Source organism: Lissotriton vulgaris, unplaced genomic scaffold, assembly GCF_964263255.1.
Source record: "Lissotriton vulgaris unplaced genomic scaffold, aLisVul1.2 SCAFFOLD_456, whole genome shotgun sequence".
NCBI lineage: Eukaryota > Metazoa > Chordata > Amphibia > Caudata > Salamandridae > Lissotriton > Lissotriton vulgaris.
This window is the reverse complement of record NW_028253265.1, coordinates 618,182-643,346: the sequence shown is the minus strand read 5'-3', so window position 1 is coordinate 643,346 and position 25,165 is coordinate 618,182. Positions and strand designations below refer to the sequence as shown.

At 43.5% G+C, this 25,165-nt stretch overlaps 1 long non-coding RNA gene across 1 annotated transcript; it reads right to left on the bottom strand.

Annotated features, from left to right (window-relative positions):
- Positions 1 to 1,078: 1,078 nt before the first annotated feature.
- LOC147661067 (uncharacterized) lies at positions 1,079 to 24,808 on the bottom strand. Its single transcript, XR_015306032.1, has 5 exons — positions 24,680 to 24,808; positions 12,357 to 12,403; positions 11,734 to 11,769; positions 4,999 to 5,077; positions 1,079 to 1,182 (listed from the first exon to the last, which is right to left on the bottom strand). It is a non-coding gene; the product is annotated as an uncharacterized LOC147661067 (long non-coding RNA).
- Positions 24,809 to 25,165: the final 357 nt, after the last annotated feature.

Below are 25,165 nucleotides of genomic sequence, written 5' to 3'. Positions count from 1 at the left end.
AACATGTATGTTATATTACACCCCGGAAAAAATCTCTAAATGGTCCTCCAATAACACTTATAGCGATCGCACTAAATGCCCTAAATGCTCTACTGAAGCGGCAGACCTGATACATATGTTGTTCTCATGCCCGAATTTGAAAACTTACTGGTGCGAAATTGAAAAAATCTTGCATATGAAGCAGATACAGATACCAGCGTTAACAGCTGTGTCTGTTTTATTAGATATCTATCCTGCTCCACTCCCACATGCCGCCCTGATTACAATACTAATATCTTGTGCTAAACTAACTGTGGCAAGAGCCTGGATCAGCTCAGAAACACCAAATATCTGGGATTGGTGGGCATTGGTAATTGAAGTACACTCAATGGAGCTTGCTTTAGCAAACATCAGGGGCATAAAGGCAATGAAAAAATATGAAAAAAACTGGGGAACTTTTATAGAACGTTGATGTTATACTTCTGAAAAACTGTGTTATTTGACAACTACTATTGTGTTTTGAGATTGTTAACATGAAATTGCTTTCGTCTTCATTGTTTCCGCCCTTATCTCCTTTCTTGCCTTTTTTTTTTTTTGCTTTCAACTACTATACCGACCAAATCATGTATACGTCATGTAGGATAGCCACTACGTAGCCATTATATATATGTATTGTGTTTTATGTACTATTATTAATTTTTTTTTTGTTTTTTTTTTGTTTGTTGTTCTATTTGTCAGCCTGCTAACAATAAAAATTTTATAAAAAAAAAAAAGGAATGACTGTGGTGCAGAGACAACCATTACTTTAAATATTAAATTGGGAATCTATGAAAGCAAAGACGGTTACGAATAATCAAAACCCAAAACTTTACGAAAGCAGTATATTTATTTTGTTTACCACTGTATATCTCTGCTGTAAAATTTAATAAAATATTTGGAACAAAAAAAAAAAAAACACAAAAGCATCAAAGATGATTAAATAATTAGATATATGGTAATAAACAAGGTGTATTTTGATGCGTCTTCTGAAACTCTGAAGTGATATCATGGATTGATCTTGTGATTCCCAATGTCTGACACAAAAGAACACAAAAACACATTCAGGATAATATGATTTATTATTTAATTCGCCAGCCAATGAATTTAATAAAAGCTGATAGAGAGTGACAGCCTCATTGAGTTTACATTTCAAGTCATGGAAATCTGTGGATAAAAAAAAATATTAATAGTAATTAGCCGGTAATAACAGGCCATCATGTTCCTGAAAACAAAACATATTATAGGTAGCAGCAAAAGGTGTTTTGGTCTTTACAAATCTTGTAGTGGGTACTATTTGCGGTGAGGGTGCAGTTTAACTGTTGTATTATGTAATTGTGGGTCAAAATCTTTTAATTTAATTTTCAAAAAATGCAAACAGCCGGCACCGACCATCAGGAGCCAAAAAATGTCCAGCATATTGTTTCAGTACTTAGGGGTTGATGGAACTCGTGGATCTTCACTTAGTGTAATTCCAAAGAGTTACACAACAACTTTGCAAGTTTCTGCGGAATTCTGCCAACTTGTGGAAATAATGCATTTTACGCTGTTGCAATGCAATTTAACGCCGGTAACTCATTCAACACTGATATATCTGTGACAATGCCAATGCGTGGTGCGCAAGAGCATGTGGCCAGTCGTGTTGATTTTCCTGCCTCTTGATGTGCAAATCTACCTGAGAAGCAGCACTCTAACCCTCGCTACTCCCATGACCACTCGTGATAGAAAATCACACTGGAAGGCTTGCTAGCGACCAAAAATCATGCTTGGGAATGCCAAATGACGTTAATGCTTGCCAGCTCGCTTGCTCAAGCTTTCACTTTGTTCCTGTTGTAATCACATTGCTTGAACTGGGAAAAAAGTATGCAAAGTGGCGATTCACAGAATTTGTCCGGAACTCTATGGAGATTGCAAATTGCTCTAAATCTACAAGTGTAAATTCAAATTCTGCCCTGGTCTAGTATGTATCTGGTTAACATCAACATATTCCATATGACAATAATTTCCACCCTTAATTCATCCCCAAAGATGTCTCCATTCCATTGTCATCCCTTTAAATGTCCGTGACTGCACATATCCCATCTAGATCATAGCTTGTCCACCCACTCTTCTTTAATGCATTTCTAATAACTTCCCAAATTTGGGCTTCACTTATCAATTCCATTGTTCTGATCCAGTGATTCTAAGCACCCTCAAGTACCTTGGACAAGTGATCTCCCCACTTTGGCTGCCAAAATACTCAGACATGTTTATCTAATTTTTGCCTAGAATGGCTTGTGTGGCAGGTAACAGTCATTTTAATGTATATTGAATTAATAACTAACTGTTGTTACGGTCATCTCTAAATTAGCCTTTCAGTTCCTCCATTTAGCAGATTGTCACAAGGGCCAGGTTTGACAATTAGGTGCTGGCTCCGAGCAGCGGAAACCAAAGGCTCAAATTAAACGCTGGATATATACGGGCTGGAATGTAGTTCCAATTTACTGCTATATTTAAAAGAGTTTCCTTCATTTATTCTCTGGGTGCACTAGCTGCTGACCTGCTGAACATGTCATTCCATTATCTGCCAGTCAGTTATTGCCCCAATTCCTGTTCTCAGCACTTCTATCCTGCATTTCATGAATTGACTGCATCATATTTATAAATCTTGCACAAACCTCATTTTGCATCATCCTTCGCAAGTATCCATCTCTCAAACTGAGTCAACCACTGTATTATAAATGTAGTTGCAAATTGCACTTGTAGGTAGAGTGACTGATGCCTGCATTTATGTATGTACATTACTTAAACAGTGAATTGCAGAGTTGATCGTCTGTTGGGTGTCTTGACCATATGTGTGATACCAGGTAGATTTAAGGCCAGTTACAAGTCAGAGATCTGCAGCGTTTGGATTCTGTTCATGAACAGTCTTGGTGGAGCATTTGTGGAATGAGTAGGGCTCAATCTCTCTGGTAAGTCTGGTGATGTCTGAAAAAACGTCAAAGGCTTCCTTGCAAAGGGCACTTTTCAAGGGATTCTTGAATGTATGTATGTGAATTTACATAACACAAAACTAGCACCAAACCAATAGATAGAATGATGAAGAACATGGAGCAGTAGATCAATTAGAGGGCTGGGTTGATTGGATAGAGGCAGGCTAACAGGTGAACTCTGCGGGTAGATGTCTAAGTGTTGGTGATAGGAGAAATAGAGAACATGGCAGGAGGAGCTACTTCGGCCAGGGTTTAAAGAAACAGAATTGTCAATAATATGGTAGGCTGCGTAGTAGATTCAGCTGTGTGCACTTTATAATTGAGGATAGTAAGTCCCTTAACATTAGAGTTTTCCTCTATATTTTTTGTTCTTGAATCTCAAATGAATGATTAATTTAGAATTCCCAAACCATAGTTGTGGCTGCAAATGTAATGGTTAACAGGTTTGTCTGGCTAGGAGCACTAAACAGCCTGTCATCCTTTACTAGAGTCATAACATTTAATATGGATCTGGCCATTTAGAATTTAGTGGATAGGGTACCCTGCCACAACGGTGGTGGTGTACCCTGTTCATCAAACTGATTGCCAGTCCTCTCTATTTAGAGTTGGATGAGCAGCCAGAATAAGGCTAATGAAGGCCTCCCTGGTGAAAACATTAGACCAATAATCCAACAGATATCCAGCCATTGTTCTAAATATCTCGGACCTTTCATGCTATTGAGAGCAAGCAATCTTGCACATACATTTCCGTGTTTGGGACCACCAGGAATTGCCTGGTTGCCCAACAGATTTTTTTTTAAATTGACCCCATACACTGGGAACAAATTCCCAGAGTGTTTGGGCTATTAGTCTTCTGTTTTTCAAATACAAACCCCCTCTTTGGGAGTTAGTTTTGAAAAAAAGGGTAGCTAAGAGGCCAGCTGAAACATGGCGGCTGCTCAGCAGATTTACAGTGTCTTCAAAGTAGCTATTAAAGTGGTGGTGGCACATCTCAATGCACTGAGGTCTGCACAAGGCAAGGAGGGATTTCTATATATGGCTGGCGGTATTCTGCCAAGTTGGCTCAATGTATGACCTCCACCCTGCTGGTAGATGGCAGACCACCCACCATAACTCTTAATAACCCCCGAAGATTGGGCCACTTAAAAAAAAAATACGAACCTCTAGAGGTTTCTGAACCGAGTAGCCAGACTCTGCTTCAACTAGAAGAAGTTAGATAATAACACTCTGCTTTAAATGCTGCCCAAATTTGCTGATATTTATTTCACTTTTTCATTTCCCCCTCAAACACTATGTTTTATCTTTTTCCATCAAGGCAATATCAGAGACTTAATCAATTTAAAGTTGTTGTTTATTTTGTATGCTAAGGAGCACCATTCTTGAAACATGATTTGAAAGTTGGAACTAATCAATGCAACTACAATTTGTTTTTGAAAAGCAAAGGTTCAGATCATGCTAGCCACTAATTTATCCTTTGTTTTTGTGGGTGGCAGTGTATCTTCCAGCTCTTGTGATCCTGGGAAACAGCAAATGTTGCCAATTTAACAATTTGAACCTCAGAGAGCATATTTGATCAGTGAGGTGGCTATGGTTCTGGTCTTCATGGTGGTGGCAGCTCTCTCCCTAACAATTTAAAGTGTAGTTTTGGAAAAAAGCTTAATGTAGTTTTGTGGGTTTTTACTGCTCAATTATAATGTTCAATAATGGATAATATATTGCTGTAATTCAATCAACTAAACCATCTAAAACTATGTCCTGTTTCCAACAGCAGTAGCCATATGTGAATGGAACATTTGGCCCTTCACAGGATGGTCCCCATATTCACCCCAGGTAGTGACCCGTTATAGTTAGTGAGATCAAAGTGACCCTGCTGCTCCAACCACAAAATGAGGGGATCCCTTTGCTCTGACCACAAAATGGGTTCATTTAGAAGGGAAAGTGGTCTCATGAAGCATATATGATATGATTACATTTACCTACTTCTAGTTCTATCGTGCGAACCCTTGCTTACCATGCTGGAATGAGTGGTCCAATATTCGTCCCTTTTATAATTGCAGAGAACGAAGGAGTCCAAGCTCTTCTGTCTCTTGCTGTACACAGAAATAGGGGATTTTAATATGTTAGCTCATGTTTTGTAGCAGTTTTGCAAAGCTTAAAAAGTGCAACTAAGTCGTACAATTATCAGGTATAGCTACCTACACAGGCTAACTCTCTAAAGACAGCACCTGGCAATGTACTGTAATCAAAAAAGACACAAACATACAGTAATAGAAATGCGTTTACATATTCCATGAAATTACAAAATTAAAATTCAACAAACTAAAATCATTGTAAATTATATTGAATACATGCTCCAAGTGTACCTTATTCAAGAGGAAACAACTCAGTGTGAAGCATCTAAACACACGCAATAGTTCAGAGCAAGATACACACCAATGTAAATAAAAAAACAGGTGCAAATAATGTTTGACTCTGAGTACATAACAGCACCTTTAAGATGAGTACAAGCTGCACTCACCCCTGTATTTGAGCACACTATTACCATCAGTTCTTACAGAGGCCCTCATTATGAGTGGTCAATTAATGCTCCTTTCTAAGGATTTGGATGAGTGTGTGCTCCACAAGGGATGGAGGCCCCATGAGACCAAGACAATTGTATGCCAATACTAAAGATGAATTTTAAAGGTCAGTTTACGTTATTTAGCCATTCTTTGAGAATATGGCAGAGTGTGCGAAAACTATATTTGATTTATGCTAATTTTCATTTCCACCCCTCCAAACTCGCAGTTAGGCAACCTTATTTAGAGGTGGGGGATAGTTTCTACTAGTAGAGCCTTAGGGGCATATTTATTAAAGAGTTGCTCACCCTTCCGCCACGCTATGGGTCGCAAGAGCTACACAACTCTTACGTTCAATTTATCAATCTGTGTAAGGCCATCTTGAATGGCACAGCATGGCATGATAAATCCAGAGTCGCACAACACATTGCTGCGCTACCCTGCCTCAGGGTGGACATCCATGGGTGGAGTGTGGATGTCCCATGCATCCACCCATAGATTTTGGTGCGTTTCAACATTTACTTTACTGGTAAACCTGGGAAGGTGTTGAAATGCTACACATCCCCATTTGAAGTGTTATGATGAGAAATATCTTAATTTGTTCTTGTTTATTCCTCTTTCTATGTGTGCTGCTTTCTGTAGCACACACAAAAACAGGGAAATGCCTCAGGGTACATCATGAATAGAACTAATCACACACTCACTCACGCCCCTATAGAACCTCTCTTATTACCATGGAAACACACACACAACCACTCACATACCCATTCACAGACTCAGATGAGTTTTCATATACCCACTCACTCCTCCATAGAGGTACTCACACCCACGCACTGAGTAGTACAGCCATTCACACAACCATTCACTCAGCCATACAGCCACACATACAAGTTACTCAGACAAACAGTCACTCACATAGCCACACACTCACACGTGCAACTACTCACATACCCACTTATTTACCTACACCTTCACTCCACATACCCTCGCTCATCCATACAGCCACTGACTCACTCTTACAAGCACTCACACACCCACATAATTACTTCACACATACATACAAGCACTCACGCATACACTCAGTCCCCCATACAGCAATTCACACTCACTCTCTGATACAACTACTCACACACCAAATCACTTAACCAAACACCCACTCACTCATCCATACAGCCACTTACACACCCAGTCACTCACTCATATAGCCATTCAGATATCCACTCACTCACCCATACAGTCACTACACACCCAGATACCCTCCCAGAGAGCCACTGACACCACCACTCACTCACCCATGGAGCCACTGACACGCCCTCTCATTCACCAATATAGCAACTCACATTGCATTTCCCTCACACACACAGATACTCACACACCCATATACTCAAGGATTTATATATATAAACCAAGGTATCTGATTATTAATTCGAAGGGTCTCACGACAGAACTATGAAACTAGAAGCTGATCTGGTTTACAGCATCAACTATCCTCAGTCTGAGCTGTTCCTGGAGCCGAGCACTGCTGATCATTCTTATGCAAGAGGTATGCTTCAGAATGGCTATGAGATGCATCGTATGAAACTTGTGGGCATATTTACAATGAAGTGGCGCAGCACGGCATTAGCCTCCTTGGCTTAACGCTGCACTCTCCCACTTCAGAAACAATGTGGTGCAGCCCTGCATTTCCCCCATGCTGGGGCTAAATGTAGCAGCCTAGCGCCTAAGCAAGCACCCTTGCACCATAGTGCAAGGGTGTCTGCGTTGAGGGCCAGATTGTTTATGTGCATGAAGGCCTCCCTTCCTGCACATAAACAATATATAAATGGCGTTTTGTAAATTGTTTGTGTGTTGCCTAATGCAACACACATAGAATTTGCAAAACGTTATTTTGTAAAAATTGTTTATGTGAAGAAAAGGTCACCTTCCTGCACATAAACAATCAATTGCCTTTTGCTGTTTCTATGTATACCGCACAAAGCCACACACATGAAAACAGAAAAAACGAGGATTAATAAAAATTTATCCTCGTTTTGCCTGTTTAAGACCAGGTTTTCCGTGGTCTTAATTTTCGTGCTGCCTCCTATTTACACCACCGTTGTAAATAGGGGTTAGCGTCAAAATCAATGGGTGTTGCAGTGGAACACCCACAGCAACACTCATTGCCCTCCCCTTTCACGCTAAGTACAGCTTGAAAGGGTGCCTTATTTACAAGGCAGCGAAAGGCCACATTAAGTGGCTTAACGCTGCCTTGTTTAATAAGGCAAAGGCTCTATCGGCGCCGCAGTGTCACTAAAAGTTACGTTGTGAATATGCCCCTTAATTTATAAACTATTTTCTGCTAACGTTTAGCATAGCACTTAGAAGCAGCAATAGGGTGTTAGGATGCTAGGAACTTGCTAGCCATGTTAGGAATGCTCTTTTTTTTTTCCGTTGACTATGACATATACACCTGCATTCGTGTTCTCTTTCTGCTTGTTACTGTTAATGCTTGATGCACTAGACTTGAGTTTCAGAACATTTTAAAGTTTCATCTCCTGTATGTTGGTACCTATTATTGAGGGTTTGTCATCCCACTGTATCCCTGAACACATCTAGTGGGACTGAACGTGACCAGGAAACACCTCCTACTCAGTACTGCTCAGTGAGTTGACTTGAATATAGATTGCAGTCCAACTGGATTTCTAATTCCTAATGATGCATTAAACTTAGCCTTTGCACCAGGGGTTAGACTTGTGACCTTTGCTGCTTTATTGTGGCAACAGATCATGACACAGTCCAGTCCAAACTGCAAAGTCAGGTCCTCAAGCAACCCAATGTTATGGTTTGTATACTTATTAAGTTCTACGTGGAACGTGGAAGGTGACATTGTTAGTGAGTGACATGGTTTGGTTTCAATGCCTAAGCATTCTGTTGAGGACAGTTTACTGTGGTTGAGGAACTGGACAGACCTCTTTCCTGTGCATGTGGAGCTTACTCATCATTCAAGGAGCTGCTACTACATTCCTGTCAGCTGTTTCATGCTTAGGTCCCCTCCCTAACTATCGCCCTATTTCCCTTCTTCCATTTCTGGGTAAAGTCCTGGAGTGCCACGTCACCAAAATCCTCAGTTCCTTCATTGAGGACAGCGGCTGCCTAGCATCGTGCCAGGCAGGTTTCCGTCCGCCACACTCTACGGAAAAAGTTGTCATCTCGGTCATGGACAAGCTCAGGGAGGGGATGGATGTCAATTTGCCCAGGCCCTTATTATTTTTGATTTATTCGCCGCCTTCGACACGGTTGATCATTCTATCCTTCTCACCTGTGTCGAGGCGGCGGGCATCAGGGGGCCTGCCCTGGCTTGGCTTACCTCCTTTCTGAGGGATCGCACACAGGCCGTCCATCTGGCAGACTTCTCTGCTCCCTCACGCAAGGCGCAGTGTGGCGTTCCTCAAGGCTCCTCCCTTTTCCCCCTCCTGTTCAACTTATACATTTTCCCCCTCATTTTTGCTTTACAGAAGATGGAGGTCACGGTATTCAATTATGCCGATGACCACCAGCTCATATTTACCCTTTCTGATTCCCCTGGCTCTACTCACAATTTCCAATCAATCATGACCTTCATCAGGGACTGGATGAATTGTAACCACCTCAAGCTCAACCCCGATAAAACCGAGCTGGTTCTTACCAGCGGTAGCTCCAGTCCCTGGACCCCCTCCTTTTGGCCTCTCTCCCTGGGTCCCCCGCCATCACCATCCCCCTCAATCAAAACATTAGGGATAACACTCAACCAACACCTCACCTTACACTCCCAGACTAGCACAGTGGTCTCCTCCAGTTTCTTTACCCTCCGCACTATCCGGAAGATCTCACGGTTTTCTCTTTGAAACTTATCCTCATGGCCATGGTCTTATCACGCTTGGACTATGGCAACATCCTGTACAATGACGTTCCTGCCTACGCCCTCCGGCGTCTCCAATTGGTTCAAAACCAAGCTGCCCGTCTCATCTACGGCCTTCCCAAATCCCATCATGTCACCCCCCTACTCAGGCCCCTGCACTAGCTTCCCATTAGAGAACGCGCCCTCTTCAAGATGTGCTGTACGACCTTCCAGGCCCGTGCCGGGACCGCCCCAGCTTTCATCAACTCTGAAATCAAAGTCTACGCCCCGGGCAGAGAGCTGCGCTCTTCCACCCAATCTCTTCTGTCTGTAACCCAGTTTAGGAAGATCAAATCGGGGGGAATGAAGTTTTCTGTCCTTGCTCCCACTTTCTGGAACTCCCTTCCTTTCACCATCAGGTCCACCGCTACCTATCCTGAGTTCCGAAGGGCGCTCAAAACCTTTCTCTTCTCACAGGCCTTCCCGCTTTAAGTACCTGCACTTCTGTTCCCAGGGTTTGCATCCCTCAGCGCCAAGAAAGCGCCCGGTAGCCGTGCGCTTAACAAAAACCTTCAAATTCAATTCAATTCAGGAGAGGCACACTACACCCAAGACCGGTTTAGGCCTGAGGAATATCATCAGTCGGGTGCCGCTTGGTTGCAATGTCAAGTGAGCATATGCTTTCTTAAGATCACTTGTCTTGTTTGCATGCTTTGTCGTTCTGTACTGTTTAATCATGTAAAACCAAAGTACTCAAGGTCTCCGCGAGTTGGTCATAGCTCCCTGTGTAATAAGGATAGTGTAAGGATACTGGGAATATATAAAAGAAGGTAAGGCAAGTGTCTGTAATGACATCGAACCCTGGAATGGAAGGAAAAGCAAGATTAAAGCTGAAAGGTAAAGAAGGAGGAATAGAAACAAAGGAAGGAAGGAAGGACATTTCTTTTACAGAACTGGGAGGATAGCAGAGAAAGAGACAGGGAACAATACTACAAGAGTGGGAGGAGACTGACAAGAATGCAGGGTAGCAAGAGAGAGAAGGTGATGCCAAGATCAGAAACCATTAAACTAGCGGGAAGTGTGGAAAGACACTATCCGGAAAGACAGCAGCTGATTTCTTTGACGGGACCTTGACTAGAAATCAAGAAATAGATTGGTACAGGGTTCGATTTAAGGAGTCCACAGATATAGCAGGACTGGAGCAGGGTTGGATTGAGATTAAACATCGGCCCGGGCACGTTATAAAAAAGTGGCCCTCATTTTGTATATTGCCTTTCCGCAAAACACTGCTTTAATGTTTTATGAAAAGAAGTTGGAGGGGTGTCTCTGACAGAGGAATGTTTTCTTAACTTCAAGTAAATAAAAAAATGCACAGATTATTTCACACTGATGAAACACCTGAAAAGAAGTGAGGCCACATCCGCTCAGACCCCCTGCTCTGCTCAATATACATACATAAATGGGCCAGCCAGAGAAAGAAAGAGAGTGACACATCTGCCCGTTGATAAAAGGGAGGTAAAGGATTCCCATCTGCCTCCAGAAAGGCCTCTCAGGCACCCACTGGGCCACTGTCGGCATCTGAACAACACAGACACCTCTGAACTCGCCCCCCAAGGCTGCCCACAAAAGCAGCCCACAGCTGAAATTTGGATATCGGCCTATCAGCCATTGCCCGAGTGGCCGCCTTTCCAATCCTACCCTGGACTGGAAACCTCCGGGCTAAGAGAAGCTTACAGAGACACACATGCCAAACTTGCAGCAGTCAGGGAAACAGAACAGGGAGGAGCGGGAACTAGCGGGAGAAGGACTCGATTCCGCCATGCTTCAGGAGGGATGTGGCCAAGCCAGGAGCATGATTACAACTTCGTATGGATTTGGAAGAGGCGGCCAGACTTGGCAGTGGTGTAGGGAAGGCTGAGTAAGTAAAGTACAGACTGGCAGAGTTATACATCACAATAACAGAAGAGTGACGATTATTATATCTTTTTTTGGTGCGCCAAGTTTGGTTTTCTTTTTGAAATTAGTTTGAGTTTCATAATTAGTACGAGGCAAGGGGATAGATAGAATTATACCGGCCAAAGGATTTATATATTTGTATATATTTTTCTTTTAAGTAAAAAGTTCTAAAACATAATTAACATGAATTCATAGGAAGGAAAGACCTGTCAGGGAAGGACAAAGGAAACAATAAAGGACTAGAGAGTAAAGACCAGTCTTTCTGAAAGTGACAGAGGACTAGATAATGCTTACTGAGGTATTGTTGGAAGTGAGATACAAGGTAGAAGAAAGAGTGGAGATGAACAATATCTTTACTCCAGGATACAATACGTACCTCTGACTCTCTTTCCTCGGCTCCCGGCCGGTCAGCCTGAAAAGAAGAAGAGCAAGAAGAAGACATAACAATGGTTTTGCGCTACGACAACTAAATCAATGACAATAACGATTGATAAGCAAACTGTGATGTACTATAAAGTACTTCCCTACAACTACTACCTTGTAAAGAATAACCAAGCAGAATAAAAGAGGGTTCACTTATACTTATACAATCCAGACTCTGATTAAAGACTGTACAACCTGACCAATGGATTGAATCTAACAACTTGGAATTTACTCCTCAAATTATTTCCTTTCTAAAATATGGTTTCAGTGCTGACCCCCCTTCCTGTTTGAAGAGCTGTGTACATTGCCAATGTATGTTGGCTCTCAAGATTCCTTGGGTTCTGTCAATGCTTATTAGATGTGAGAGTGATGAAAATCTTACAAGAATTCTCAGGTTCTTGACATGACCACTTGACTTGGCAGCCATCCTTGCACTTGTGTGGGAGAATTGCTACCCCCAAGCCACAAGGCCTTGCCTGACATCATTGGTCAATGGGCACAGTGTGGTTCATTCCTCTCTCTGACCCCATTGGGACCCTCGCTGACAAGCACGACTACAAAACCTGCAATACATACACGCAATCCTGAAGCACGATCATCACCCAACCTTGACTCTCGAGTTTCTGCACGAGAAAAAGAAAAGACAGAGTTTGACCAATACACTCTCTCATGATCCTGACAAACACAGAATTACATCAGTGCACTAATCCAACAGAAGCACATACTTATTTTTTAAAGGATACTATCTGATTTTCTGGCTAAAGGCAAATTCGAAGGTACTTGGTTTAATGTCTCATTTTTTAACCATGCTGAAAAGGGTTCACGGAAGGAGTAAACTCTCAAGGACGATACAAAAACTAAACTAAGTTCTTTGGATTTTCTTGAGGTGGGATAAAGTGAACCTTTCCTGGAATATTAACATAGTTAAGCTAAACTTATACATTGATTGCCAATAGATAAATCAAACAATCCCTAGAAGAACAGGGCAATAATGTTCATGTACTGATATTGTGTCGCTATTAACAGCATTACATTTTAGTGCAGCAACTGAGAGAAAGGTTGTCAAGAAGACATAAACCAATGAAGGCAAAGCACTATTAATGGTCGTCAGAAGGTAGAAATGTATTCACCAGTCAATCTACCCTCATTCACACTTTTCTACTGGGTTTTACATGCATCATACAAGAAAAGTAAAGCCTTGTAAAACAAACGTGTCAGCATACACAGTCAAGTTACTGGACTATTCAAAAGCACAGGACTATAGGAGCCTTCCAAAGTCCAATGTATGGCAAGGTAAAGCATCCTGCCTTTTGGCTTTCTACTGATAGAGGGTAAATGGAACCATTTTCTATAAGAAGGGGGGAATCCAGGCAGGCGGACGGGTAGGCGAGGTGGTGAACGGTAAAAAGAAAGGAGGTGTGTGTTATATGGGAACCTTCCTACCTTTCAGGTGTCCATTATCTTTTGTTCTGAGAAAGTCTGTTAGCTAATTGCAGACAAGTGTTCTTGAGCCTCAATACAGGTTCCCCTGATTAATCCCATGGGTAAGAATGTATATCGGATCCCTGATAGTCCATTTGTACCAGGTTATATGGTCTAGTCCTGGGGCCTCTTATGAACAAACTCCACAGCTCTAGAAATGTCTCCAGTCGATCATTCTGCCTGGCAGCAATGAGGTCACAAACTCCAGATTTATACATTTCCTTGAGCAAGGAGTCATAGGATGGACAGATGTTGGTGCACCACAATCTTAGGATACAGATTTTTGCTGTTGCCAGTGCCATAGTATGCCATCTGTATTGTTGATTGGTGTTATCCGGGCATTGGGTAGAGTCATGAAGAAGAATCATTTGAGTTGTGACGGGTCCTCTAAAAGGACCAGTTTGTGCAATCATATTGGTGAAAGATGTCCAATAGTGGGTTAATGCAGGGCATCCCCACAGGAAATGAACAATGTCTCAGTCCAGGGGCCCAAACGCCTTACATGTTGCTTTTGGAAGTAGTAAGGATTGCTGTAGTCGGAAGGGTATTCAATGCCATTGATAAAGTATTTTAAAATAGTTTAATTTTAGTTTGGCTTTCCTGATATGGCCATCATGTGTGGACTATAGCTTTGCCAATCCTCATCTGAATATTGTATACATGGCCTGTTTGACCACCAGAATTTTAAGGAGGGACCCCTGGTGTAAAGTATTGATAGTCTGGCTGTATTTGATAGAGAACAGACACCACCCCTTTGTGTATAACCAATTTCTTCAAGTGGTCCAGGACTGAATATGGGATGGGAGGAGCTAGTCCTTTTCACAACCAATGTTGTATTCTCTGGTAGTCCCAGAAATATTTCTAAGGTAGGTTAAATTGGGCGTGTCCTTCAGTAAAGGATTCACATGTTTGGTCTATAAGCAAGCCAGCTATAGAAAAGACACCATTAGTGCTTGGGGCATTCCATAAGGGATATTTACCGTTTATAAGCATGAATGTCTTACACCCTCGTCCTCTTCCTCCCCCTCCAACTCCCCTGACCAACCTTTGCCTACAAGACCTGCCCGCCCCTCCAAGTCTTACCTAAACCTCCCTCCCCACTCAGCCAACCCTTTTCACACACCCATCCCCCCTTCTCAAATGCCTTAATTGTGACTACCCACACGACTCTCTGACTGTGACGATATCAACCTGAATACTACCTCATTGTAACCATGTATCATGTTACATATAGCTGTAAGCTATAGACGTATAGCTGTCTTTTATCGCCTAACTTTCCCCCCTTGCCTCTCCCCATTCCCATACCCCCCCTTATTCTCTTGTAATTATAATTTGTTTGTTTTATTGTGTATTATTTAAACTGCTTTTTATCTTTCTGTATTGGTTTCTGAATACTACTTCATTGTAAATTTCCTATACTGCTATGAAAACTCATGTAAAGTGCTCTGATACCCCCGGGTCCAGCCAGCGCTAAACAAAACATGTTAAATAAATAAATAAATAAAAATAAATACTTTCAGGAGTGTATGGGCTTTTCTCCAGGCATAGGTCATGGTGGCCAAGACCGAATGGGAAGAGAGGATGCAGTCAGGGACACCAGTGTAGAGCATTCTGGATCCACTTATATTATGCATCCAATCAGGGCCGTTTCCATTGCAACTAATTTCTGGGTATTTAGGGAGGTGTGTAGGATGTAACAGAGGTGGATGAGTTCTGATGCTTGCCAGTAATTTGTGATGCTAGGGAATCTCATGCCACCTTTTACAGTTGGTACAGTTTGGCAAGTTTCAACTTGGCTTTTGCCCAGATTATCATAGTGAGGTTGTGAGTGAGTCTTCGTTGGCCAACATCAGTTGGATAGGTGAGCGGAGAAGGATCATTAAAAAGTGGTAGTTATGTCTAGGTAACACATTCATTTTGATCATTTGGGTCTTCTCCCATAGGGAGAGACTTGCAGGGCCCAAAAGTGAAGGTTCGCTTACATGTTCACGTGTAATGATGTTGGTCAGTTCCGGGGAGATCAGAATACCCAAATACTTCAAGGTGACAGGGGTTTGTGAAAACGTGATGCCTTCTAAGAACAGTGTCGGTCATGTGAAGAGTCAAATGCATGGCTTCACATTTATACCAGTTCACTTTGTATCCCGATAAGCTTGAGAAGCTGGTGATCAATTCCATGATGGCATCCAGCAAGAAGGTCAGGTTGAGGAGAGTGACTGGGATGTCATCATGGTTTAATGATATTTTATTAATCCCTCCTGTGGTAGGTATTCTTTGTATTTCTTGTGATTTTAAAATGGTGAGCACCATGGGATCCAGGGCGAGGATAACCTACAGGGGAGAGAGGGGATGGCCTATTCTTGTACCCCTATTAATAGTGAAGGGTGTAAAGATGTAGCCGTAAAAATCCACCCTCACCTTTGGATGACTGTAAAGTTTATGGACCAAAGCTAATTTTGATGGGCCTATGCCTACCTGTTGTAGTATGTGGAACATACAGTCCCAATCAACTCTGTTGAACGCTGTTTCAGCATTAAGTGAGATTAGTCATTTTTCATCTTTGTCACTGCACACCTGCAGGAAATGTGGGAGAGGGCTCAGAGATGCGACATGGAAGAGCAGTGAGGAACAAATTCCACTTGATCTCATATTACTATAGTGATAATAGCTTGCTATAGTTGTTTTGCCAGTAGTTTGCTCAAGAGTTTGGTTTTGGCATTAAGAAGAAAAGTTGGTCTATAGTTTGCACAGTGCAATGGGTCCTTGCCAGGTTTGGGGATAACAGTAATTATTGCAATGTTGGCCTATGTTAGCCGGCTGGGCGGGGTGGGTTTTCAAAAAGAACGTACAAACCACGGGAACTAGAAGGTACTTTTGCATATTTTGTGCCAGGGTACTTGTTGTATGGTAGGACCCCAATAATCTCAGTGATTTTATCATCAGTAATGGTGGCCTCAATTTGTAAGTGTTGCAGTGGAGTAAATCTAGGGGGCACGTTTTGCATCAGGAAAACATCTATGTCAACGAGTGTGCTCGTGATGTTTAAATGCATCAGGTCGCGTAGTATGCTCCAAATGTTATGTTATGTTATGTTATTATGGGTCTTCTATAGCACACGGCTACTCCAAAGGAGTGTCCCGGCGCTTTGTGCTCCAGACCCAGGGAGGAGACAGGTAAAACATAACAACAACAAAAGAGAGGCAGAACAAAAGGATAAAACTAAAAAAACTCTAGCCAGTAAAAAGCCAGTTCTTTAAACCCTTCCTGAACGCGAGTAAGTTGGATGTGGACCGCAAAGACAGAGGTAGAGAATTCCACAACTGGGGGGCCAGCAGCCTGAAAGACCGTCCTCCAATACGGGCTTTCTTTATACGGGGGACTACTGTGAGTGCCAGTGACTCTGATCTTAAAGATCGTGCCGGCAGATAAAAAGCCAGCCTCTTTTGTAGGTATTGGGCACCCGTGGCATGTAAGGCTTTGTGAGCTAGCGTCATGGCTTTAAATATTATCCTCTTCCGGATGGGGAGCCAGTGTAAGATTTGCAGCAAATTCGAGGCACTGGCTCGACGATGCAGGCCGAAGATGGCTCGTGCAGCTGCATTCTGAGCCACCTGCATACGTTGTAAGAGGTACTCCGGAATACCCAGATACAGGATATTTGCGTAATCCAGTCTGGATCCAATGAGGGCCTGAACAGTTATTCTCCGATGTTCCTCAGAGAGCAACGGAAAGAACTTTCAGAGCATTCTGAGGATACCAAAGCATGTTCCTGTGAGGGTCAGCACCTGGGATTTGAGCGTAAGCCCATTGTTGATTTTAATTCCCAGGTTCTTAGCTGACTCAGAGGAATGAGCTGGAGGAAACATGTCGGCAGGCCACCAACCATGCCAGTCCGGTTCCGATGGGCATCCAAAGAAAAGTATCTCGGATTTATCCGAGTTACACTTGAGGCTGTTCAGCTGGAACCAGTTAAAAACAGCCCCAAAGCACTCTCGGATACTTTCACCATCGAATTCTTCGCTCTTCCGGCAGGTGAAGAGAAGCTGGGTGTCGTCAGCATAGGAAACGATCTGGGCCCCATAGGACTCCACCAATGCCACCAGAGGGGTCATAAAGATGTTAAATAGAGTGGGGCTCAGTACTGAGCCCTGAGGAACTCCAACTCCCAAAGGCGACATTTCGGCAGATCCAGGGGAGGCCCAGACCGTTTGTCGACGGTTGGCTAGAAAGGAACGAAACCAACTGAGCACCGTCCCCCTCAGACCGATATCATGCAGTCTTATGAGGAGATCCTCATGGGGGACGGTGTCAAAAGCCGCCGACAGGTCTAACATAACTAACATCACCCTGCCTCCGGCATCCAGCGACTTCTTCACAATCTCTGAGACCTCCAAGAGCGCTGTCTCAGTGCTTAGGTTAGGTCGAAAACCCGATTGAGACGCGTGCAGAAGCTCATTGGACTCCAAGAAGTTGGAGAGCACGTTATGAACATGTTTCTCCAAGATTTTAGTGAGTGCTGGAAGGAGCGAGATAGGTCTATAATTGGCCAGGACTTCAGGGGCAAGGCTAGGCTTTTTGAGAAGAGGGATAACCATGGCCTGTTTCCAGGAATGAGATAGGACTCCCTGATTCAAGGAAAGATTCAAAATGGGGTTGGCTAGGGGGTTAACAACGTTTGCCATTTTAGCTAAAAATTTGGCCGGGCAGGGGTCACATGGCGAACCAGATTTAAGATTCCTCATATTTGCTAGTGATGAAGATACCGTAAGCGGCGGAAAGTCCGCCAGAACAGGGCCAGAGGTGGGCAGATGGGCTAGCTCTTCCGGCAAGGTCGAAAGATCAACTATCGGTCTCGGGGGAAAAGAATCCTGTATCTGCCTAATTTTGGTGGTAAAAAAATTGGCAATAGTCTTAGCCCAGGTCTCAGCCGGTACTTCCTGTGCTGGGTTTGATCGCAGGGTAGTGAATTCCCTTACGATTGAGAAGATCTCCTTACAGGAATTTGCTGCTTCCTCGATTCTTTTAGCGAAGTAGCATTTCTTTCCCTGTAGAACTAGTCTATGATAAGATTTAATCATAGATCTATAAGTCAGTTTTGCCTCGGCATCATATTGGGCTCTCCATGTCCGTTCGGCGACTTTACATTGTCTGCGGGAGTGGGCCAACTCCGCAGTGAACCAAGGAGCCGAGACCCGTTTGCTGACGGATCGGGGGGGCTGTGGAGGGGCAAGCTCGTTCAATCTGGCTGAGAGCCAGGTCTGTAGGGTTTCGAGGTCATTGTCCAGATCACCAGTGTAGGACAGAGGATGGTTCACCAGGGCCTGGGCTAACAGATCTGGGGTCACCCGATGATAAGCCCTGAAATTACTTCCCTGCTGTTTCATAGCAGTAGTTGCTGGCTTCTCAGTGCCAAATATTTGGAAGTGAGCTAGTCGATGATCGGACCATAATACCGGCAGCAGAGCAGTGACCTCAATTGGTGAAGTGGAGAAGACCTGGTCTAAGGTGTGACCTTTGTCGTGGGTCGGGCCAGAGAGATAGGGGAGCAAGCCCAAGGCAGACGTAACATCAAGCATCTTAATGGTATCCTGATCATGACAATCTTCCATGTGGAAGTTAAAGTCTCCCGCCAGTAAACACCGCTCAGATTTCAGGACTAATGCAGACATGACTTGCTGGAGTTCCTCAAAGAAGGATCCCGCAGGTCCCGGGGGTCTATATACTAGAAGCCCCTTGACAGATTGTTGAGGTGATAGGGATAGGGAGAAGGCAAGGGATTCGGCGCCCGTGATGGTCTCCGTGTGAATGATCAAACACGTGGATGTTTTTTTCACCACGAGAGCCACTCCTCCCCCTCTACCCTTATCTCTGTCTTGTCTGAAGATGTTGTACTCAGGGGGGATGGCAGCAACAATGTCCGGATGAGAGGACTCATTGAGCCATGTCTCAGTAAGCATAAGACAGGTAGGTTTGTCCGTGGAAAGGAGATCAAAAATCTCCTGGGCATGTCTATGCATAGACCTGGTGTTGAGGAGTAAACAGAGATGTTTAATGCTTCGCTCCTTCGTGTGGAATGTGGGGGGAGGTAAGCTAGTAAGATGCCAACTACAGCCTGGGCATTTATGCTTACCCCTATGGCGACCATGAAAAACTGAGTGGCAGGAAACCTCAACAGTGCGCAGGGAGTGGAGCTCCTGGGATGAGTAAGATAACATGTTAATACAGGAGTATGAAGAGTGGGGACTAAGAGATCCTGCCACGCCGTACGCCTCCGGGACGCTGATGGGCGCAGATGGGCAGGACTCTGGCGCGACTCCAGCCCAGGTCCGGCGCGTCCGCAGTACGCGTCCGCTACGCGGAGGAAGAGGTGAGCTTTATATAGCGCTACTAGAGCGCGAGGGCGGCGAGTCCTACCCCCAAGATGGCGGCCAAAATCAGATCCCAGCCCTCGGTGTCAATACTCGGCCGAGGGCGGTCTGAAAACCCAGGCAAGGGGAAGGGAGCAGACAAAGCGCCTAAGAGCGCTGGGAAGTCTCTAACAGGCAGCAAACGCTTATTAGTCAAGCGCGAAGCGCGAACCTGCACTGCACACAAATTAAAATGACTGAACAAGCAAGTCAACACACATAAATAAAAATGTGCAAAGGAAAGAAGGGAGACCTCCCGGCTTCCGCCTCAGGAGGGAAAAGGTTGGTAGCAGATGGTGATCCCTGAGCAAACAACAAATTTCCCTTTTATAGCGCTACTAGAGTGCGAGGGCGGCGAGTCCTACCCCCAAGATGGCGGCCAAAATCAGATCCCAGCCCTCGGCGTCAATACTCGGCCGAGTGCGGTCTGAAAACCCAGGCAAGGGGAAGGGAGCAGACAAAGCGCCTAAGAGCGCTGGGAAGTCTCTAACAGGCAGCAAACGCTTATTAGTCAAGCGCGAAGCGCGAACCTGCACTGCACTGCACACAAATTAAAATGACTGAACAAGCAAGTCAACACACACAAATAAAAATGTGCAAAGGAAAGAAGGGAGACCTCCCGGCTTCCGCCTCAGGAGGGAAAAGGTCACCAGAATTTCTAGTGGATGTGTGCACAGTGTGCCATCTGCATGGCGGTTTGCAGGTATAGTGTGGTTTGCCTCTTGTTGGCAGGCCTATAGGGCTAGAAGTTGCCTAGTTCTCCACCACCTCTTTGTAACACTGCTTACGATGGAACAGGCCAGTTTATGATCTAGTAATGTAAAGTGAGCTACGACTTTTATTTGCCTGCAGCAAGGCTTCCAATGTAGTGTTTGTGGGATTGGAGGAGTATTGAGTCTTGAGCGTATGGCTGACTTGTTCCAGTCTGCGTTGCATCTAGAGTGCCTTGCATTTCCTTGGGTGGTGGCCTACATTATGTCACACCTGACTGTTGCTTTCTTGCCTGCCCAATGGTCACTCAGGTAACCCATTGTCTCCTGATTGTGGTCCAGGAATGCCTGGAATTGGCCATGGAAACATCTTTTATCAATGGGCATTTTGTAGTAGTAGAACTTTAGCATCTATTGCCTTGGAGGAGGTTGCAGCATCCCAGATTAAGCCATACTTGTACTGCATCATAGTCAGGCACCCTGAATTGATAATAGCAGCGTCTGTCAAGTTGGCTAGCAGTGGGGGAACAACAGGAAACACTCACACCCAGTCAACAGATATGGGTTTAATCCATCACCGTTCTTTAGCCCTCTCTGCCACCCCAGTTCAGACATGGCCATATGCAAATCAGTCTGACCCTGTGCCTCATGGGAACAGTCCAGCCCGAACTGCCAAGCCATGCCTTCCCTGGACTGGAAACAAGCTTCCTAGAACCGGTTTCCGGCAATTCAGCCGTCATCAGCTAGGGTAGCTTGAATCCAGTGGTAAAGTAAGCAAGGGACCCACGTCCAAATGCCAGAAACCGGTCCTAGAAAGCTTGGCCATGTCTGAACTGGGGTGGCAGAGTGGGCTAAAGAACGGTGATGGATTAAACCCAGATCTGTTGACTGGGTGTGAGTGTTTGATTGGTTCAGATGCTCCACACATCACCACCCCCTTTTGTACCGCTTTGTTCGCCATAAGTTGGCAGGGTATGCTAAGACGTGAGTCCCTTGCTCACTTTGCCACTGGATTCAAGCAAGCCTGGCTGAAGACGGCTGTAATGCCAGAAACCGGTCTAGGAAGCTTGTTTCCGGTCCAGGGAAGACATGGCTTGGCAGTTCTGGCTGGACTGTTCCCATGAGGCACAAGGTCATACTGATTTGCATATGGCCATCTCTGAACTGGGGTGGCAGAGTGGGCTAAAGAACGGTGATGGATTAAACCCAGATGTGTTGACTGGGTGTGAGTGTTTGATTGGTTCAGAGGCTCCGTCCATCACCACCCCCTTTTGAACCGCTTTATTTGCAGTTTGAGTTCTGGCAGGTATTGAATAACATAACATAAGATAATAAGATATCAAGATTTGCCAAAGGTGGACTGTCTTCTATGTCTACAATGAGATCCCAACAGGGCGTATAAAGTGAATAATTTGCACCAACGAATCCAAAGGTGACGAGAAATTAGATTTTTCTATATTTGATTTGGAGTTTCACCTAAAATTCACTCCTAACTTGAAACCATTTGTTACTCATGAGCATAGCATTTGCATGGAAAACGCAACACCAAACCGAAGAAGGGTTCTGCTAACTGTACAAACGTTTGAAGAGGGCAGAAACACTAAATCGTATTCACATTCTCATACAAGCACCATATTGAAAATCAACATGTGTTATCAGCTGTAGTCAACTCACGCAATAGCAAATAGTCAGTTATCCGTGACTCAAAGGTTTGAATGCAAGCATATGAATGCTAGGTTGTGGACACACATTTTGCATATTGAGTACTTGGATTAACCTAGTCGGGGAATTGCAGGGGCTTGGTGAGCATTTAGGTTGAACAAAATGTGAATTGTCCTCATTGCTCCTGAAAGGATAACTATAAAAGCGGACACTGTGGTGTGCCACCAATGGAAAAGAAGGTTGGGGTTGAGCTCACTGAGACATTCACTAAAGCAGATGTGATGGACCCATCTACACAAGCAGAGCAGGTTTTATCACTGTATAATGTTAATTTTCAGATGAGGAGAGTGAGAGTGACAGTGTGCCAGTCGCCTCATGCTCAAAGGTAGGACTGCAGGAGATAATCACACACATGACATGACATGCACAATCAACAAATGAATGGAAGAGAATTGACAGAGGGGTTTAAGGAGAAGATAGAATGAATGAGTTGGCATATTGTTTCGGGGAAAGGATAAAGAGAAAAAAAGAAACTGTTACACAAAAACATTAGGTTTGAGTTGTTAAAAAATTGAGAAGAAGGAGTAAAGAACAAAACAAATTTAGTGTGAGATAGTCATGAAGGTAGTTGCTGTTGTTCGTGGTGAGAAGTGTTGGCGCTGCTGGGTGCACAATCAGCATGTCACTGCTGTGGCGCTAGTATCATTCCCTCCACCCCACATATCCTTTACTTGAAAGATGAGAAACTCTGTGGGGTTTCAGTCCTTATGAAGTAAACCGCCTGTACAAAGAATACACCTGTGTACTACAACCCTCAAGAAGAAGCCGTGCCTTAAGTAACCGCTGCCTGTGAACATTTGCTGGCTGTCCTGTTCTGACAAGAGCTGGTGGTATTAGAGCCCAGCACACCCCAGCAGCAGTCTCACTGTCCCCGCTTCAGCTGACAAAACAGGAGCCTTTTGACACTACTGCTCTATTATAGCTCCACCACTGAGGTTCCATTATAAAGCTAGAGAGCCAGTATCCTTTAAGGTTGATGGAACGCACATTTGGTACTCGTTCACTCCATGTTTAGATAACTGGTGCTGTGGAATGTACTGCATTTCATAGATAGCTGTTTACAAAACATTGTTTTATACTGGGTAATGGTACCAGTCTCTTTCCTTTTCTCTTTGCCCAGCACTTCCATTCTCTTTACCACTTCATTTGTTTAAAATAAGAATGATACAATTTTGAAGACTAGAGAGAGCATTCTCTGCCTTCAGCTATAATTTATTTGAGTAGATTTTTAGTTAAAGGGGAAAAGCTCAAGTCTAAAGTTATACTTTTTGCACACAAATTGTTGTGCACTGCCTCCACTGGAGGTGGTTTTGTGAAGACCAGCCTTAACCATCAGCAAAGAGAGATTAGACATGAATGTGTAAATAACAACAATACATTTACACAACTCAGGGAGATAGCGTTCTGTACCTAGTTGCAGTCATGTGATGGAGTCAGATGCATTGATCATGGGACACTAATAGTCCCCCTCTATGCCAGCCCCACTCCAATCACTTGGGGCCCGATTCACAGAATGAACTTAAGACCCAATCGTAAATTTACTACTATTTTGGTATTCACAGAATGTACTTACTACTTTTGGCATTCACAGAAGTTAGGATTTTGTCTTAAGTTTGTCTTAAGACAAGCTTAAGACAGACTTAAGACAGACTTAAGTTAGGATTTTGTCTTAAGTCTGTCTTAAGTCTGTCTTAAGTTTGTCTTAAGACAAACTTAAGACAAAATCCTAACTTCTGTGAATACCAAAAGTAGTAAGTTTAGGATTGAGTCTTAAATTCATTCTGTGAATCGGGCCCTTGGTCATTATATATTTGCCTGTGACCTAGTAGAGCACTCTACTGCTTTTTGACAAGGGTCATGCTCTATAAGTACCATAGACACTTACATTGCTCATGACAGATCATCTCATAAAGTTTGAAAGAGTGAACCGCATAGTATCTGTTGCCTGAATACCTCCACTCCTGCTATTCAGATCCCCATTCAAACCCCAGTACAGTGCGTTGTATTTCACCAAAGTTGAGGGCATGCATCTGCTGTGCACCTACAACTGCCTTTTCTGAATTTCACACTTTGATATTTTAACCCAACATTTTACAACTCTAGTTGCCATCTTTAATTGCACAATTGAAACCACTTTTAAGAATGAAAAACCAAGAGTTTTAAAAAAAGGTCATACAGTCAATGTCACGATAAAGTCTTGGTATAGATTTCATTTCTGGAACATGACAGAGCTATTAGCGTAAATCATTTTTTAGAGTGTTCAAATAATATTGCATTTTGCCAGAACATACCCCAAACATAGTTTTATTTTGCTGACTCTTTCAAAGATCCCTCCAGATGTGAGCTACCTTTGAATAAACACCTTTCGACTCGTAGCTAACTAGAAAGGTCACATGGACAAAATGAAGGAATACATTTTGTGAAAATAAAAACTAAATATAATTCTGTGTTACACCCTAATCACCTTTGTGTTCGCTTTTCCCCCAGAAGGTATGGGCAAGCCTACATTTTTGCCTTGAATAACCTTATTTTCAAGTTGGCTGATCTACACAATGTGGATAAATTGATTATACATTACCTGGGGCAGATTCAGCAGGCTGTACATTCAAAAGTATGACTCCTATAATAAGGACCAGAGCCAGACCATAGAACACCTTCTGAGCCATGGTTTAGTGCAGTCTCCTCAATTTAGTCTGTCAGATTCTGGATGTGGATTGCTCTTCAATACTTTAATGCCACTTTTATATCCTCAGATCTGTTTGTTTAAAGGTTTGGTATTTTTACATATGCATAGTCTCTGTCAATTAAGCCACATACTATGGTAGTAAAACTAGTCAGCTGTTGTATGGTACATTGCCAAACAGAATGATGTTATTTACTGTGGTTGCCAATGGTCCCCACTGGCACTCAATTTTATGGCACCATGAATCTTGATCCTGATTAACTGCTTATTGGCAGGTTATTTATGCTGTGTAAACTGTGCAAGACAGTTGCAGCCCTCTTTAAACACTACTAGTGGGATGTCTGGCTTTGCTTCCAGTGAGAGAGCGAGACAGAATATTGA